The sequence below is a fragment of the Pinus tabuliformis genome, chromosome J, assembly GCF_031772625.1.
Source record: "Pinus tabuliformis cultivar Carrire ecotype Pingquan chromosome J, CPIR1, whole genome shotgun sequence".
Classification (NCBI taxonomy): Eukaryota; Viridiplantae; Streptophyta; class Pinopsida; order Pinales; family Pinaceae; genus Pinus; species Pinus tabuliformis.
The window spans coordinates 1299274542-1299293821 of NC_142295.1; positions in this window are offsets into that span (position 1 = coordinate 1299274542).

Below are 19280 nucleotides of genomic sequence, written 5' to 3' on the forward strand. Positions count from 1 at the left end.
CGTGCGGCTTGTACAAATTTTGGGCCATTCCTGGCATGAGGGCTCAGGTGGATTTCTTACAGTGGTTGGTTGACAGATGGAGCATACAGGACCAGTGCTTCTTCATTGGTGGCCACCAGCTCGAAATCGAGCCGGCGGACATATATTTCTTGACTGGTTTGCCTAAGAGAGGCGAAGACTTGACTCTGTTTGGGGCTAGGCCAGGTGGCCAGTCTGTCGATAGCCTCAGGCTAGAGTACTGCAACAGCCAGGCTAGAGACAAAGGGATAGACATAAAGACCATATCCCGTCCTGAACTCATGGTGATTGCGTTTACTGTCACCAGACTTTGCGGGGCTGCCGCATTACATATTGCCACTGGATCCCAGATGCATATAGCAGTTGATTGCTTCCGAGGCACCATCTTCAACTGGTGCGATGCCATGTTGGCCAATCTGAAAGGCCAACTGACCAGGGCCAAAAACGGACAACAAAATACCTTTGGTTATGGGGCTTTGGTTGTGAGTTTTGGCCTGGAGAGGGTTCCTATGTTGATCCTGCAGCACCTTACTGTTGGAGCTGGGCTTCCTCGAGAGCCCAAATTGATGCGATGGGTCACAATTATGGCCCGTCACCCGGACGAGAGGACAGAGGTTGCTCGATTCAAACCTGAGTATTTCCAATGGCTGGAAAACCAGGTATTTTCTATTCAGGACTTCCCTTACGCTGGGATAGATTTTCGTGGTGACCCAGACATGGTTCTTCCACCAGGAGAGCAGTGGGATGATTCAGGTAAAATTATTTTCAACATTTTTCCTATTTTAATTTTTTTATTATTTTTCCATCGTCTCAAAACTGACAGCAAAAGTTTCAAATGCAGATGTGGGTCCACAGCGACTAGCCGCTCTCTGGCCTTACGAGAGGAAACAACCAGTTGCACCTGCACCAGCCCCATAGGACGAATCAGCAGAGGTTTTGGCCGAGTTGGAGGGTCATCTCGAGCGCTTGACAAGAGATATTCTGGAGACATCTATAGATGACATTCCTCGTCGACCTCAGCGCTATGTGATTGGGGTCCCGGGACCTTTTAGGAGGTTCCTTTGCAAGGTGGCCCATGCAGTGGTTTCTTATAGAGATCATCACCAGTGATAGGATGATCGCCTATTGTGGGCACATGTGACATTTTGTTTTTTTGTACTTATCATTTTTGCCGATCATAAGGTGTTTTTCAACCTATGATCGAAGACGATGTATTTTTTGACACACTCCTATATATATATCACTATTACCGGCTTATCTTGTAAATCATGTTATGGAATGGTTTTAAATTTACATGTATGATTATTGCAAATGTCTATTTAACATTCGAGAAGCAATTGCATCTACTAATGTATTTAAAGATCTTGGAATATGCTGATATTCAATATAATCAAATTCACGTTCCAAGAGACGCACTCTCAAAAATAATCTTAATAACACTGGATTTCTAATGGCATACACTCTATTAAGCTGTAATATAACGAGTTCAGAATCTAACCTCACTATCAAACTCTGAATCCCAAATGAAATAGATTCAGATAATAACTCAATCACTGCACTATACTCGGCAATGTTGTTCGTTGTTTGACCGAGGCTTACCCCATGCATAGATACTAACTCGTCAGAGGGCGAATAGATAACCCAAGTTGCGGAAGAAATGTTCCATGTATTACGACAAGCACCATCAGCGAAACCAATGTATGTTTGGAGAGGCATCGACATCTGCAATATCAAGAGTAAAACCAAGATAAGCAGGAATAATGACCAAAAAAACACTCTCTAAGCTAAGCACACTGTTTAAACTAAAACACACCAGCTAGAAAGAAAAACTATCCTAACTAAAAATCTCCATACCCATTCTTTAAGCATAATACCTTTTCAAGTAAAGACCATTTCTGGGTTTACCCAAAGAGTCCCCGTCAAAGTCTACCAATTCATAGGCCCCTTTTGCTAGCTTTCGCTTGACAACATAGGGACCATGCCACATAGGAACGAATTTTCCAGCGCCTAATTTATCATTAGCTTGATCGTAAACTAAGACTAGATCTCCTTCCGAAAAATTTCGAGGGGTCACATTTCAATCATACTGAGCTTTCATGCGTTTTGCGTGAGTCTCGATCGCCAATGCAGCATCACGTCGATTCTCATCTAATTGAGCCAAGTATAACAAACGTTTTTTTCTCTTCAGAAGTGGCTGGAAGTAACCCGATGGCCATTTGCAGTGACGGGATTTCGCATTCAATGGGTAACACAGCTTCCAAACCATTGACTAGTTGGAAAGGAGTGAACCCTGTTGATGTTTTTACTGAAGTTCGATATGCCCAAAGCACTGAAAATAGCAAGTTATGCCAATTCGACCGATGAATCCCAATGATTCGTCGGATCATGATGACTAAAACTTTGTTGATGGATTCAACCAGACCATTCGCTTGTGGATAATAAGGGGTTGAACTATCGTGACGTAAACCAAGCTGGCCTGTAAGTTCGGTCATCATAACGTTTCGAAAATGACGCCCATGATCAGTGATTATCGCTTGCGGGACACCAAACCTAGCAATTATATGATTGAACACGAAAATTGCAGCTTTCTTGCCGTCTGCCTCAAATTTAGGCATCGCCTCGGCCCACCTGGTAAAATAATCTACCGCAAGGATGATATACGCATGCCCCCCGGCCGAGTGAGGGTTACATGTAATAAAATCGATACCCCATTTGGCAAAAGGACCAACGACAATTATAGGGTGGAGAGGAGCAGGTGGAGCACGCATTTTTCGACCAAAAATTTGGCAGTTGTGGCATTTTCGGACCGCCGTAATACAATCTCTAAATAAAGACGACCAGAAGTAGCCAGCGCGCAATATCTTTTGGGCTGTGGCATACCCAGACATATGACCGCCACACCCTCCAGAGTGACAGTCATTTAGAACCCTTTCAGCTTCCTCATGAGTTAAGCAACGTTGAAAAACAGAGTCCGCCCCACGGAGATAAAGAGTATCTCCAATAACCCTGAATTGTTGGGACTGGAATCGAATTTTTCGACGTTCTGACCTTGAAATTTTCGGCCGAAAGGATTGGGTCTGGAGATAAATGATGATATCCCCATACCACGGATCTAAAGTGTTTATTAGAAACAAGGATTCATCCGCAATGGGCTCCTCCGCCACAGTTTCCGTGTCAGCATGCGGGAAGTCACACATTAACTCCGCAAAAACTAAAGATTTCTTAGACTTGGATTTCTCAAATTCCAAGTCGAACTCCCGCAGGATAACGATCCATTCAGAGTACTTTCCCCCTAGCAATTTCTTGGTCAAAATGTAGATCATAGGGTTGCAATCCGAAATTACTGTAGTTTTACGTAGTAAAATGTAGTGACGAAAGCGTTGGACAGCTTGAACGGCTGCCAATGCCAATTTCTCCACATGTGAGTATTTTAGCTCAGTTGGATTTAAAGTTCGACTAAGGTAATATATCACATGTTCAGTTCCGAATTCATCTTCCTGAACTAAGACCATTCCAATGGTGGAATGAGAGGCGGCGAGATACAAGAAGTAATCCTGGTTGTAGTTGGGAGGATGCAACAACGGTGCATGGGTCAATGCGTGTTTGAGTGCATCAAAAGATTTCTGAGCTATCTCATCCCAATAGAATGGAGTATTTTGCTTCAACAACCGGGTAAAACCCTTTGTAACCTCGGCGTAGTTAGGAATGAATCGTCGTAAAAAGTTTGCTTTCCCTTGCAAACTTTGGAGTTGGCGAAGACTCGAAGGAGGAGGCAATTTGATGATAGCTTCGACCTTCGAGGGATTAACGCGAATTCCGGCTTTCGAAACTACAAACCCCAACAATCGACCCGTTTCTATACAAAAGACACATTTGTGTGGGTTCAACCGAATCCGATAATGCCTACACCTCATAAAGATTGCTCGTAAATGGACGAGGTGATCAGCTCGATGTAATGAATGAGCAAGCAAGTCATCGAGATAGGGTTGCACAATGTGCTTGATGTCATGAAACGCATAATACATCGTCCTTTGAAAAGTTGCTTCGGCATTCTTAAGCCCAAAAGGTAACTTGCAATAAGCAAATGTCCCCCATGGACAAATGAAAGCCATTTTTGGTTGATCGGCAGGTAGAATATTGATTTGATTGTATCCGAAAAAACCGTCCATGAAGGAGAATATTTTGCTGCTGGCACAATCATCAATGATTTGATCGATATAGGGAGTTGGGTAATTGTCCTTTGGACAGGCTCGATTGATGTCCCTATAGTCGATGCATATTCTTATTGTTCCCTGTTTTTTGTTAACCGGAACAATATTCGATACCCAATCTGTTAATGGGATCGGATAAATGAAACCTGCTTTCAATAATTTTTCAACTTCTGCTTTAATTGCAGCAGCTTTTCGTGGGTGAATCTGACGCAAACGTTGCCGGACGGGTTTAGCGTCTGGGTAAGTCTTGATCTCATGAACAACAATCGCGGGATCAATTCCTGGCATTTACTCATAGGACCAGGCAAACACGTCGCAGAATTCTTGAAATAGGGCCTTATATAGCTAAATTCCGTCATCTGTACACGAGGCACCTATATGAATGTTCTCAAAAATTCCAGGCTAACCGAAATGTCAATAGGAATAGTTCGAGAGATGTTCCCCAAATTTAACTCTGAATCGGGATGTTTCATTGGATTTTGAGGTTCCTTGACATATTCAGTTGTAAAAATTGATGAGAAATAATTTTCAAAATGATCATTCTCGGGTAAAAACGAAGATCTGCGATGGAGATCTTCCCATGGTAAATCATCTACACATAGGATTTCACGAATTTTCTCATCAGAGTGAACAAGTTCAGAAAACGTGATTAAATCTGAGGTCGATGTGAAAAGTGATTCCTCACGGACCACATTCATGAAGTCATTTTCGGTTGAAGATGGGTCGGCAAACGACTGCACGGCTTCATAGGCAATTTCATATGGACTCAAAGGCATGGCATTACCAAATGAGTCTATCTCAGATTCAAAAGGAATGATCCAAGGATCATCATAAACAATGGTGTCTGATGTAATCATATGAATAGTTGCAAATGAAGACAATGCGTTGATCGGAGGAAAAGGAAAAGTTCCCAGTAAACCGACATCTTTAACTAGTCCTACTCCAACATCCTTATATGGGATAGTCGTTTTACCGACATGCTGAATACTCTCAGAAGAGGCTGGGTCGGATGAAAAGTAAGCCAACTGGTCTATTGTTACGATCTTTCCATTATGTGGAAACTTTATTACTCGAAAGACCGATGAAACGACCGTTGTCATAGCGTAATACCAAATTCGACCCAAGAGAAGGTTGTAATCTAGAGGGGCATCAACCACCTCCACATCTAGACTAACGGTTTTTCCTTCAACCCCTATAGGAAAATCCTGTAGAATGCCAAAAGGATGAAACCCACGACCATCAAAGGCCTTTAAAATCGTCGGGGATTGATTTAGCGAAGGAGAACCAAGCGATCTCCAACACTGTATCGACATAATACACGTTGAGGCTCCCTCATCAATTACAGTCCGATGAATAGGCCTGTTTTTTACTATCACTAGAATCTGGAAAGCCATTTGATGAGGCAAACGCGGTGTACTATTTTCTAGATCGAAAATTATTAGATTCGAGTCCTGAACATCAACGCTCCTATAGCCGACAAAAGTAATTTACGTTGTGTTGGACATGATTGTAGCACTTCCAAAGCCGACATTGCTAAGGGTGAAACAGCTAAATCCTCAACAATGTTATAATTATGAGCCGCTCTCGCATGTGGATTGAAAGCTGACTTTCGAAGTATACCCTTGGCGGGCGGTTTGATTACCAAGTCTGGATTAGGTTTCTTGATCTATAGTGGATCGGAACCGGGAGCTGAGGTTGATGGATTAGAATGAGAAGATTCTGCTTCTTTACCATCAACAGGACTTTTACTACCATAATCTTGCGATCGAGTCGCAATCCTAACATGGGACATCATCAGTATGGGTTCTTCATTGGCACTCGAGGAAGAACCTATCATCTTACTGTCTTGAGCCGGAAAAGGATCCTTCAAAACAGCAGGAGTTTGGGAACCCTTGACAATCTTCGCAACCTCTGCACAATGAGGGCAGTCTCTTGTAAAATGTTCATCGTCACAAATGAGACAAGGATAACGAGGTTTGCGTTTTTCATCATTGGATTCCGATTTTTCAGGTTTCTCCTTTGAATTTTTGTCCGTTTTATTCTTCTTCTTTCCTTTTTTCTTCCCACCGGATTTTGATTTCGCTGTAGATGACTCTACAACGTGAATATCGGCGGAAATCTCTGTAGAAGAATCTCCTGTTGGGGAATCAGGCAAGGTTATGATGGGAGAAGAATTCTTGGAAGACTTATTCTTACTTTTAGTGTTAACCGTGCCAATCATACCATCGGCGTCATGAGATCCCGAAGGAGCTGCAGCGATTTGATTTTGCTTGGGAAGATCGGGGATTTTCTCATGTAACATACCTGACTGAGTATAGACCAAGTCAAGGTACTGTGCTTGAGCAATTACTTGCTCCTCAGTAACAACTCTCGCTTTAGCAACATCTTCAGTGATCTTTGGCAACAAAGATTTTACAAACCACTCGACCAAGATCTGATCCGCAATAAACACCTTCACTAAACGCCGTCGACGTCTCCACTCATGGATATGATCTGAAATGTAAGTGGATGTCGATTGTTTTAGCGAAGCTAACAATTCCGTGCCATTGTCATATCGGACTGGCAACTGAAAATGAGTTAAAAACGAGGTAGCTAACTGACTAAAATTATAAAAAGTGCCTCGCGGTAACTCAATGTACCACTTGGCCGCGAGACCAATTAGAGTGCGCTGGAAAAGTCTAAGACGGATTGAATCATCTGAAATGGAGTTAGACGCACACCAGAGGTGGTAAGTCATCACATGGTTCGACGGGTCCTCTCCTGATTTACCTTCGAACTTAGGAATGTCACTGGGGAACTTATTTGGCATTGGCGGCCAAAACGGAAGATAATTAATGGGATCGTTCGTTAGGTGCGACAAGTTAGGTAAGTCCAAAGTTGCGATAAACGGTAACTGCCGATTAGGATCCCTAAAACTCTGGGTCATGAGACCATCCCCAGGAGGAGGATATCCAAGATAACTAGGAATAAGAATTGCATTTGGGATATTGTATCCTCCCAGAAAACCAGGATTAACCGGACCGTACTGGGGTTGTTGAGGTTGTTGATAAGTGTACCCAGGGTACGGTTGATACTGATAGACTGGCTGCTACACAGCAGGACCGAATTGGTACTGTCCCTAGTACGGTTGATAAGTAAATTGTGGTTGACTTATGACAACCGTACTTGAACCAGGTTGTCCTACAGGAATCTGAACTGAAGTTTGAATCGTAGATCCAGACGGTGGTAAAGATGTCTGAGGAGTAGATACAAGAACAGTAGAAACCGGAGCTATCGATACTCCAGAAGTAGGTGGGGTAGATTGAACAGATGTTGCGGCAGTTGTAGCAGTCGTTTGAGGCGGAGTACGAGGTGTACTAGGCCCAGGCTGAGAAACTACCGAAGGTACAGAAGTTTGAATGTTAGACTGGACTGGTTGTTGGGGGGTACCAGAAACTAAGGGTTGTCCAGTTTGAGATGACAACTGTACATTTGGCTGCAACACATGTTGAGTTTGCGATGGATCCCACACTATGTTCATTCCGGGGTACTGACCCATAACAGGTTGAGAATACTGAGGACCATAACCGGGTTGAGGGTAGGATTGATAATTTAAAGGTACATTTCCCGTTCCTTGAACATACATTTGACCGAAGGGTGGTTGGAAACCTTGGTTCGAGTACTGACCTTGGGGTTGATACCCTTGAGGCACGTACTGATACTGGGGTTGACCTTGAGGTATAAATTGATACTGGGTTTGACCTTGGGGTACATATTGAGTCTGGGGTTGAACTTGAGGAACGTATTGTCCCATAGGTATGTACTATCCCTGAGGTTGCCCCCCAGATGCAAATTGTGTACCTTGAGGTTGCCCCCCAGGCGATAATTGAGGCTGCCCCCCAGGCGGTAACTGGCCACCTTGAGGTTGAGGATTGGGAATAGAACCTGACATCATGAGAATGTCTTCTACACTCAACGGCTTAGTACCATTGCTTCCAATTAATAACCCTTGCTCAATGGGTTGAGGAGATGCTCCCGAAAAAGTACCAGAAAGGGACTGATACCCAGAGGGAACAGAAGGACCGTCGTACAAAAAGGATTCGGGCGATTGAGTAAACATGGATGACTGTCCTGACATATTTACGGGAGTATAATAACCTCTAGGTGTTGGGTGATAAGGAGCGCGAGGTGGTGAAAAACTTAACCCTGAGTTTTCTAAAAAATTAGTCAAAGAAAGATACCAAGAACTGCTCCTAGGTGGACTGTAAAAAATTGATTCACGCTCCCTTAGCTCAAATTATAACAAGTTGATTTTCAGGGATAGGGATGCCTACTTCTTCTTCCGGAGTAGCAATTTCTTCAATAGCAAGAAGTCCAGAAGGAAGATCTTGGGTGATTACTCTTTCTACCCTAGGTGAACCAGGACCACTAGAAGTTGGAGAAACAAACCCCGATGTCGGAGTAGCAGCAAATTCACTTTCAGGCTCGGATATTTCAGGTTCCTCACCTATATCACTAGTAGATGAAAAGCTACCAGTAACTTCGGAAACAGACGCTGACTGTGGATTATAATCTGCCACTAATGGTTGAAAATCATGATGTACTATCAAAGAAGATTCTCCTTCTTCAGGTGACCCAACTCTACTGTCTCTAGGAGTTACGAGGACTTTCAAGCCTTCAAGCTAGCTCGGTACTTCCTCAGGAGGTTGGCCCCGAAGTCTACGGGACTTCCTCAGTAACTCAGCCACGTTTACAAACTCAGGAGATTGGCCCCGAAGTCTACGGGACTGCCTTTGTAATTCAGCCACAGTTAAAAACTTTTAACTACTTCACACGCAAACAAAGTAAAATCTCAATGAAAATCACCTAAAGTCTCTAAAGAACCAAATAAATTTGAATCACACGCCTAAATAATCTAGGAGATCAAACACACACAAACAGTAACTTTCCGTACTGAAAACACTAGTTGGTGATGAAATCCAACGTCGCAGAGTTCAATACAGAAATGGCGGTTGGAACAGTTACCCCGGCAACCTGCTTAATGAATAGACTGGCACAAGTTCCTCCACTTAACCGTCTCGAGTGAAGAGAACCCCCCAGAAAATCCAAGTGAGTCTAGCCGACGTCTGCTCCAGGTACAGTGGGATCTTCCCACCACTGTCACCTTAGGAAGAATCCTAAAGAATATGGCCACTAAGGTTACCAACTGAAACAAATATACCTGGGGGAACAGTCTATGATCCGATACGCATGCAAGGGCAGAGTAGCAAGCTCAATCCCCTTGAAGGCTCCTTGACATAATCCAAGGTTTACCAACAAGTGACCCCAGGCTCCTCGACAATGGTTAAACCGGGGTTTACCATTTTTAATACGTGAATATCTGGCGTCGTTCCCAATGAGGAAGGATTGATTCCCACACTGGTTCGGACACGATCTCGTGCTTCTCCTTTAAGAGGAGCTTTCCCAGAGCATAAATGCAAAAATTGGATTTCTTCCCTACCACAAGATACAGCTACTTGTTTTTTTTTACTGTCTTGGAGAGTTAATTACTCTCCTACTCCAAGACACTAGCCTAAGCTAAGTTGGTATATCAGAGCCCTAGAAATAAAAATGTTACTAGATGAATTTTACTTTAAGCGTTATTTTTTATTGGTTTTTGTTTAAGTCAAAAGGTGCGGAGATGAAACTCGTGGTATGAAGACTCGACTCAAAATCACTGAAAATGCACCTAAGATGATTTAAACAATATTTTTCTCTTCGATGAACTTCTAACTAAGAAAGAGTTTGAGAATGCAAATACTCTATAAACACAAATCTTTTCTCAATCAAACAAATTAAAAGAAGATTTTTTGCCTTTTCCAATGCACTCAAAACGAGACAACTAGTTATTTCACAAAAATTTCCCTTTTTCGTTTCAAAGCACTCAACCACTACAAAGCAAACTTTTTTTCAAAAGATATTTTTTATATTTTTTATAAAACACTCAAAACTATGGAAATGACTAACTTTGAGATCTATAAATTATAAAAACCTATTTGAAGTCAAAGCCTACTAGATGTCTTTTTTTAAGGATGTTTTACTTAGCTAGGTGTAAGCTAAGGACAAATTTATGCAGAATCACAAATAAGTCAAGAACAACCAATTTTGTTTTCTTTTTGAAAATGAAAATCCAAACTTTTAAACACAAGCTTTTCGAAGTTTCGTAAAGAGAAAACTCAAATCGGATTCCTCAACAAGGGGAGATTTCATAAATGGTCAGACTCATAAGAAGGCTGGTAGACACCAAGGTGATCTGAGGTCCCTACAGCTTCTAAGCTCAGAGCCACTACACAACAAAAATGAAAAAACAAGCCCAACAAGAAAAACTCCTAGGAATTTCACCTAAAACCCTAACACTAACGAAATCAACCTAAGGAAAGCTTCTGACAAGTTATATGCAGGTCTGGGTAGTGGATAACAATTTCTAAACAAAAACTAGGCTGACTAACAGAGGAAATCTTAGGTTTTTCAAAATTTTGACAGGGTCCGCAGGCCCACAGTTGACACAGGTGCGGTCCCGCTCTGTGCTAAAAGCCAAGCTGTGGGTAGGTACGCACTATGTAAAAGGGTTAGGGTGCGGTCCTCTCCCAAAGCTATGAAAAACGAAAAATAACCATGGATCTACAAACTCTACCCAATTTTACACACAACAAGCCAAAAACAGAAACAAAAACACAGTTTCTCAGGTCAAAGTAAAAACAAGGAAAACAATCAAGTCCCCAGTGGAGTCACCATTTTGTCACATGGAATAAGTCGATCTTGCGGACAAGATAGACCTTCCTAGAATCTAAAGAAGACCTAATGACAAGCAAACCAACCAGACACTATCTTTCTCTAAATATGCTTTAATAAACAATGGCAAACAAGTGTTTTTAGGGCCTACCTTAGGTCCAACGCAAGTTTGTGGATGCCCTCGCTCCTTCGATCCAAATGAGCTCCTTTGTCGCGAACTTGCAAACACAAACAAGGCAAACAAATTAAATAGCACCTGAAAAGCCAATTTCATAAAACATATTTAACATGAAAGTCAAGGAGTCCATGAAACAAATAACATGAGATACTTGTTGAGAAAAATGAGTTTGATTGTATTAATTCAAAAGAAGAATAACTTTACAACCTTTGCCTTGATGCTGTACAAGCTCCTCCCAGGGTCCAGCAAGAAGTCTCCTCTACTTTGACAAGTTTCACTCACTCCCCAATGAAGCCAAAAAGGTATGTGATCTCTCCTCTTAAGCTCAACTAGGAAGTCTTGATTTCACCAGCATTTACCCTCAAAAATGTTCAGCTTCTAACCTCCCTAGCAACCAACCCAATGCCTGTATTTATAGTGCAATGGAGGGAGGTTACTAGGTCCTCCTTCAAAGGGATAAAGCCCTCCTTCAAATGGATAGCTCCTCTCATCAAGGGATTAGCTCCTTCTCTTTTGGGATGCATGAACCACCTCAGAGCGAACAATCCACGTCAAAATTCCTTCTAGAATCCTCTAGAATTAACCCAAAGTGAGTTTTTTAAGATAAAACTTGCGCCTTTTGACTTTCACAGGGGTTCGCACCCACACTGTTAGGGACAGAGCAGGCAGGTCCGCAGTTTTTGTAAACAGAAGGTGTGGGACCGCAGGGGACAATGAGAGAAAGTGCGGAACAGTTTCATTGATTTTCAAAGTCTTTCTCCCATTTTCAAAGCTTGACTTGAAGAGCTGAGGTCTGAGACTTGCTTAGGAGGACAGTATAAGTGATGATAGACCCATACTGACTGCAAATAATCATGGTGACGATATTTTTGTGTAACACTCGCACGGGTCAGATCTCATCATCTGCTGGTTTTGAGTCGGATAAGGTGGTAGCACCCCTTTGTCATGTATCCTAGCTATCAATGTAGGACAATCTTCCATTTCATAATCAAACAGCGTGCAATACTTCCACGATGGATGCGTTGGATTAGTGCAATCGCGGTCATAGTGTCCTGGTCCTCCGCAATTGTAGCAAATCAACTGTCCTTGACCTCTAGTAGGTCCTCCTCCACCTCGGCCTCGTCAGCGCCCCTAAAATCCTGTCCGCGTCATCCCTGCATTTTGGTCAAGGGGTCGTGCTTCAACCTGAACCCTATAGGCGAGAGTTCTATCCATCAGCAATTCATAGCTCCTGCAAGTACTCTCATCATGTCCTACCAACCTACAAAAGTTGCAGAACAGCTGTTGCGGTGCTTGTACATACTTCTGTAGCAAGTGACAGTTTTTTGTGGCATGTTTTCTGGCTACTTGACAGATAGCACACCGTAATGCAAGCCCCACGTTAGGTCCTACTTGAGCTTCTAGCCTTAAAGGCATTGGTCCTCCTCCTGCTAGGTAATTTTCAAAGACCGGGCAATGGTCTTTGTCATGAGCCTGACTCTTTCATTTCAAGAACCATACTTCCTCGCATACCTCTGGTCGAACCATCCTGTCCTGCTTTAGACTTTGCATCTCAAGGCATAGATTCTTCAGCTGCGCATGGATCTGTTGAACTCCTAGATTATGATCTTGCATCGGAGTCTCATGTAGTCTCATGGCAATCTCCAAGGCCTCTACCTGAGTTGTTATCTTCTACTATGACAGCGCACTCCTTAAGTTTGATAGTAACGAAGCCACAAACCACTCGCGATGTTGTCCATTCATGATGCTATCCATCTATGAAGTTCATGTTGGCTTCGCGGATTGTACATTTCAGCCTCTAATCTAGTTCCCATGGCGTCTCACCTAGTTGCATCACAATTTCTTTGAATCCCAAAATTGACTACGCCTCAGATTTAGGCCTGCTAAATTCCCTATTTAGTGTTGCCTGAATGTCTGCTACTCCAGCATTTGGGTTATCGTTAGAGTACTTAATATACCAGGTTAGTGTACGATCTTGCAGAGCGCTAACCAGTGTCCCATTTTTATATGATCATTTGTAACACAGCCCTCACAATGAACCAGAATTGGTCCGAGTCCTCATTTCCCAAACCTTTCAACAAATGAAACTTCACTATATTTGCCATACTGAACCTTGGTGGAGGTGGAGGTGGTACGGGTGAAGTTGGAGGTGATGGTGCTGAAGTCGGAGGTGGTGTGGGCAGAGGTGGTATTCGCGGGAATCCTTGTCTTATTAATTAAATAGCACTTCGCGGAGAAACCTTCGCTATCCCTTCTTTGTCTCTTCATAGAGGTGAAATCAAGGGGCTATGCTCCAGACCCTTTTTTCCTTTGTTCCTGTAAGTTTTTCCGCTTCGTGTAGTCCCGAACATCAATGTAGCTACATAACCCGTTTTTTTCACAACAACATTTTAATCCAAGTATTCAAAGATTTTACATACTTACCTCGCGGTCCTTTGAAAAAGCGTCACTCCACCTCACATAACTAACTGAGGTGTCGACCGCAAATTCAATCACAAATTCGCCTATGACGTGATCAAGTCAATGATCAACAGTGCAGGCAATCTTATCCTACGATGCTTCCAACCTTTGCACTATCTCTAGGGTCCACACAATAGGACCATCAAGTTTCCACCTTCCTTGGCTATCTGCTAGCTTTGCGATCTACTCATATAGCTCAATAGGGAAAGAGCAGAAAAAGATCTCGTGGATCTCTGTATATAGGTATCGGTCGAACCACTGTTCCTTTGTCAGTCGTGGTTTTCTGTTGTCCTGTGCCACGATTTTTTGGATCTTTCTATCCAACCAGTCTCCAATCTCCTTCTTATTTGGATTCCAGTGATACGACATCACACATCTCTTATGCAGATTCTAGTCCCGGTAACAGAACCATTTGTTGGCTTGAGGGGGCCTGACCCAAGTTTAGCGTTAATTAGCCAAACAAATCCCTACACTACTGGCCCTTTCGGCATCAACCCACAGAGCGCAGACCAAATTCCCACCCGAAGCAGTATGGGGGGATGCTGGAACCAAGTTTCTGCACCCTTAGATGGTTGTGATGTCGTTTCATCTCTTCTATCCATGCCTTCACGCAAGTAATCTCGCTCTAGGGCTTGTAAGACAAACCCTCTATTCCAACTTTCAATACCTTTGCGAAAGTATATGATCAACCTTCGCACAACCCTAACCTGGGGCTCAGGTACTTTCGTGCTGCTATGGTAATGTGACATGCAAATTCCTCAATTATCCTAATTGATTTGCTTATCTTCTCAAATACTTAAAGGCATCACTGTGTAAGCAGATATTCGTAATTGCATTTAATTATTCAATGTAACTGTATTCATTTGCACAACATAGAAGCATTATAAAGGAAATTTATACACAAAATATCCAAACCCATCAACAGAAGAAATACACAAAAATTTCCGAATAACTCCTTTTATTAACATCTTTCAAGTATTACAGACTCTGTTCACCCTGCACACACAGCTGTAGGGGTCCATGCACTCAACTGTGGACTTCTATCCTAGGCCTCTGCGCACTCAGCTACAGAGCCTCTACCTATGCTACAACCCAAGACTTAGACTTCTTTCTATAAAGATATGACTCTCTTACTTCTTCCATCAATGCCTCTAACTATTTAGAGCTTAGCTCTTTTTATACAATCCCATGGTCCACAAACCATGGGTAGATCTCGTAAAGCCGACTTTACTTTGCAAAACTAAGGGTGGAATACCCTTTGTGACACATAATACCTTCGTGCTCTGCAACCACAAAATGTGGAGTTTTTACAATAATATTACAAAAACTTGACTTAAACATGGGCTTTTAGCCCCAAACTGCCCTTGGGGGATCCCACTCCCAACACTATGTATGACTCCTCCAATGCATGAGCAATAGGATCATGTGATTCTGCTGGAGGATGTGAAAATTGTAGACTAGATTTATTTTCAATCTGAAGAGGAGAGTGATGAGGAGCCTAGGGAGATTCAACATATTTATGATTGGAAGTGGAACTGACCTCAAGGCTACGAGAACTTGGCATAACCATCAGCTCGGGTTGAAGTTCCTCGACATCTTAAGGGGTTTCCACTTCATCAACAAGGGGATCATCAAAGACCGGTGGCCTAAAAATATCAGCAGTAGGTGAATCATAGGTGAATCATAATCATGATAAAATAAATGAGTGAAAAGATCACGACAACCACGATCAAAAAATTCGAGATAGACATCGACATCCTCATGATCTGATGAATCATGCAAAGGGGTTAATGAGAACCAAAAAATTTCACCCTCTGAATTTTCAAAAATGAAACATGAGAGATCACGTAGATTCAGGAAGAAATAATTGTCCTCTCCTTAATCAAATGATGGCTGACATCCTACATGTTCTGTGAATGATCACAAGTGGAAACATCCGGGGATGAATTTTCACAAGAAAAATAAAAAATCGCAAAAGATGTCAGGATAAAGCGGAAAAGGTGCAAACATAAGGAGTTCATCCTTCACCACATCTTCTTGTTCAGGTTCCCACACATACTCATCAAGAATCATAGCACAAGTTGGCTTCCTAACACCAACTCCATCCATAACTTAATCCTTGTGAACATTGCATGTGAACACCAAAACGGATGAACACAACACACCAAAATCTCGAGGATCAACAAAACCGAAGGATGAAGGTCAAGAGGATGAGACCAGGTGACAACCATCAAGCCTGCAGTCCAAATCCACATAGAAATCTAGAGCACATGGGGTAGGAGGAGATGGTCACAGTTCAATACGTAGGTTTGTAACTTCTCCCACCTCGTATTGTGGAGCTAGAGATGTTTGATGAGAAGGAAATAGATGGTCACTTGAGACAGCGACCTTGTCTGTCGCATATTTAGAAGCTTTAACATCGAGGTATGGAGAGAGGGGTACGAAAGATTCTAACTCATGTGTATTTTCTGAGATGTGAACAAGATACTGAAATATTTCAGTCAAAAATTTCCAATCAACTTCATCTTCTAAAAATTAAAAACAGTAACAACGGAAATGATCATAAAAGTGCGCAATAGATTCGTCATGTGCTTTTCATAATTTTGAGATTTTTCGATTAAGTTCTTTATGGTAATAAAAGAAGAAAGCATTGCCTAACTATCTGAACATCATTGTGGTTGAAACAGTATATAGAGGCTATGGACAATGTGTGACACTGTTGGTTAATGCGCCCTTCGAACATGTAAGTGAAGAACCCACAGGAAATTTCATCTGAGGGGACTTCATTCCTATCACAGAAACCAAAAAAGAAAATTCCATGAATTAATAGGGATGTTATCTCTTCACAATCATATTTAAGTTGTGACAAGTCATCTATAACATCCATCGACACATCGAAATCAGAAGTGTAAGAAAAACGTGTCAGGGTTGAGATTGTGATGTAAGTCATGAATGATGTGCAGAGATTCAAAACATACTTTGAGGGCTCAACTTTTCATCTAGCCCTCCTTCTAGCGCCAGAAATGTTGATGGTGTTGTACCCACCAACATTCAAGGGGATCTCCCCAGTAAGAAGTCCTAACTAGACCTCAGACTGTTTGGAGTAGGAGTCTCAGTAGTTGGTGGTAATGTAGTTCCTTGACCATGGTAGCACACAAAGATAAGTATGATGACTTTGGTCAAAAGCAAGTGTGTGACCTTGTAGCGATTCAAGTGAGATGCATGGGGGTTATAACACACTGTGGGGCAAAAGGAAGTGTGTCCCTTAGAAGTGGTAATAGTATGTAGCCTAAAAGGAACACATGAATAGAATGACATCACAAGTTGAAATGCAGAATAGTCCACAAAACAAAGTGATAGGTTAATCCAACAACATACCTTCAACCAGATTTGTACAATTGCATACAAAGTAGTTCATAAGAAAATGCGTAATTTAAACAACATATATTGCCAAAGAAACCAAAATAGTCCAACTACCATAACAACATATGCATGAAAACGTGCTCACTCAATTATTATTATTATAAGTGAAATTTATGTCCATAAATACACCATTGATAGCCACTAGCCTTAATAGTGGAACATTACAATCAAGAACACCTGCTCCTCCAAAGAAGTATACTTGCTCTACGTTGTGGATAAGCCAAGGTTCGTCACAATACTCCCAAGCCTTCTCTAAGAGTAAGCCTACCTTGCCAAAAGCTTGGCTCCTAAAATCCCTTTGTATGAGTTATGAGGTTATATTTATAAAAAAGGGTGGGGTGACCCTTGACATTCCCCTTTGTGACTATTTGACTACCCTCATGACTCTTCAACTTCTTTACAAATAACTCATTACATTATATAGTGATTGTTCACATTCCAATAATTGACACTTGGAATTTTACTTACAGCATATTTACAATAATGTACATTTTCGACATGTACCCATGTGAGACAAAATAGGCTAGAGACAACCTAACAAGACAAAAAACTATGACTCAGAAGTTTGGGGAAAGACAAACTCCATAACCTCCACTTGATGATTCTTGGTGACGTACTGATACGAAGCTTGGTTTTGTGCTATGGTGTCCCCAAACTTCTTGACAATGTCTTTCTGATAGTGAACTCTTGCCTCCATAGCTTCTAGGTATATGGTATTGAAACCATTGTCCAATTCATCCTGAAGCATGCGTACCATGGTCTTGACTACGATAGGACCACCAATGTACTTCTGCATTTCTTCTGCACTCAACTCCAAGTCATCACTGGTGGCCTCTTGCCTTAGCTACTCCATGTACCTATCGAACTCTAGCCAGACTTGTTTATTCTCGTTAGCTTTGGTGAGGGAACCGATTGATGGGATCTTACACATTCTTACCATAACATCCAGACTCTTATACAACCATGCATATGAAGCGTGTATGTTGGTGATGAACGAGGTGAGCAACTCATAGTTTTGGATCTGTACTTTGTCTATCTCTACCTATGGTTTCATCATCTTATGCAAGTAAAGCGGGGCTCCCTTGTAGCTCATTGTCCATTCATGCACTTGGGTGATAGCAGCATGTATGTCCTTGAGAGTGTGGACAACCTTTCTGCTCCGTTGTTGAAAACCATATATATGAATAACCGCCTTATGCTTGGTGACAAATCCATCATAGAGTTTCTACATGGTGGCCTCGAGAGTTGATACTTCAGTAAGTATCATTTCCCTCATCTTTTCCATTGCAGAACCTTGGATTGTTTTGCCTTCTACCTGGCCACTTGCAAGTTCTTTGCCATCTATTCATTCTCTTCTAATAGGAACTTGACATTTGAGCTCGTGGCTCCTACATAATCCATGGTGGCATCGACCATCGCGACTGGATGCTTTCTGACATCTGACATTATCACCCTTTCCTTCATAAATGCAGGTGATGTATGATCATCTGAGAAATTATTTCTTTGCACCTATACAATATTTTGTTGCAACTTGTCAAATGATAAATTGTACATATCCATCACTAGATCATCATCAAGGAGAACATCCTCTCCTTACTCACTCGAGATTGGTTCTAATATTGGAGGCGGTGGAGACTGAGGGGCAATCTTGGGTGCTCTCAGAATGAGATCGTTATCTTGGTCTTGTGGCCCTTGTCCCAACTCCATGTCGTTACATCAACCATCTGCTCAATCTGCTGAGAAAGCTCCCAACCCTACATCTGTTCACCCTCTTCTTCATCTTCTGGTCGTTCTGAATCCTCAACCTATATGGGTGTAGTTTTCTCTATCATCGCACCTTTCCTTCTTCTTTTTCCTATTTCTTCTTCTCTTCCCTCTCTCTCCTTCTTAGCTCTTGTTCTTCCTTCAACTTCCTCTTTGTTTCCTACAACTTCCTTTCTGGTTCCTCCAACCTTTTCTTTTCTCTCTTTCTTCACTCTACTCTCTTTATGTGTTTTTGCCTCTTTTCCTCTGCTACCAAAGTTTCTTTCTTAATGAGAGGATCTTCTTTGAACTTGTAGCTTTACTAAGCCTTTGGGTTCTCGAAAATCTTCCTCTTACCCTTATCTTGTGTCGGTTTTCTGCTTATTGTTGTTGTTGTTGTTGTTGTTGTTGTTGTTGCTTCCTGTGGTGTTGTTGCCTACAGAGCAGCTTTCCATGTTGTGGCTATACTGACTGGTTCATTGAGCTTGGATTAGTTA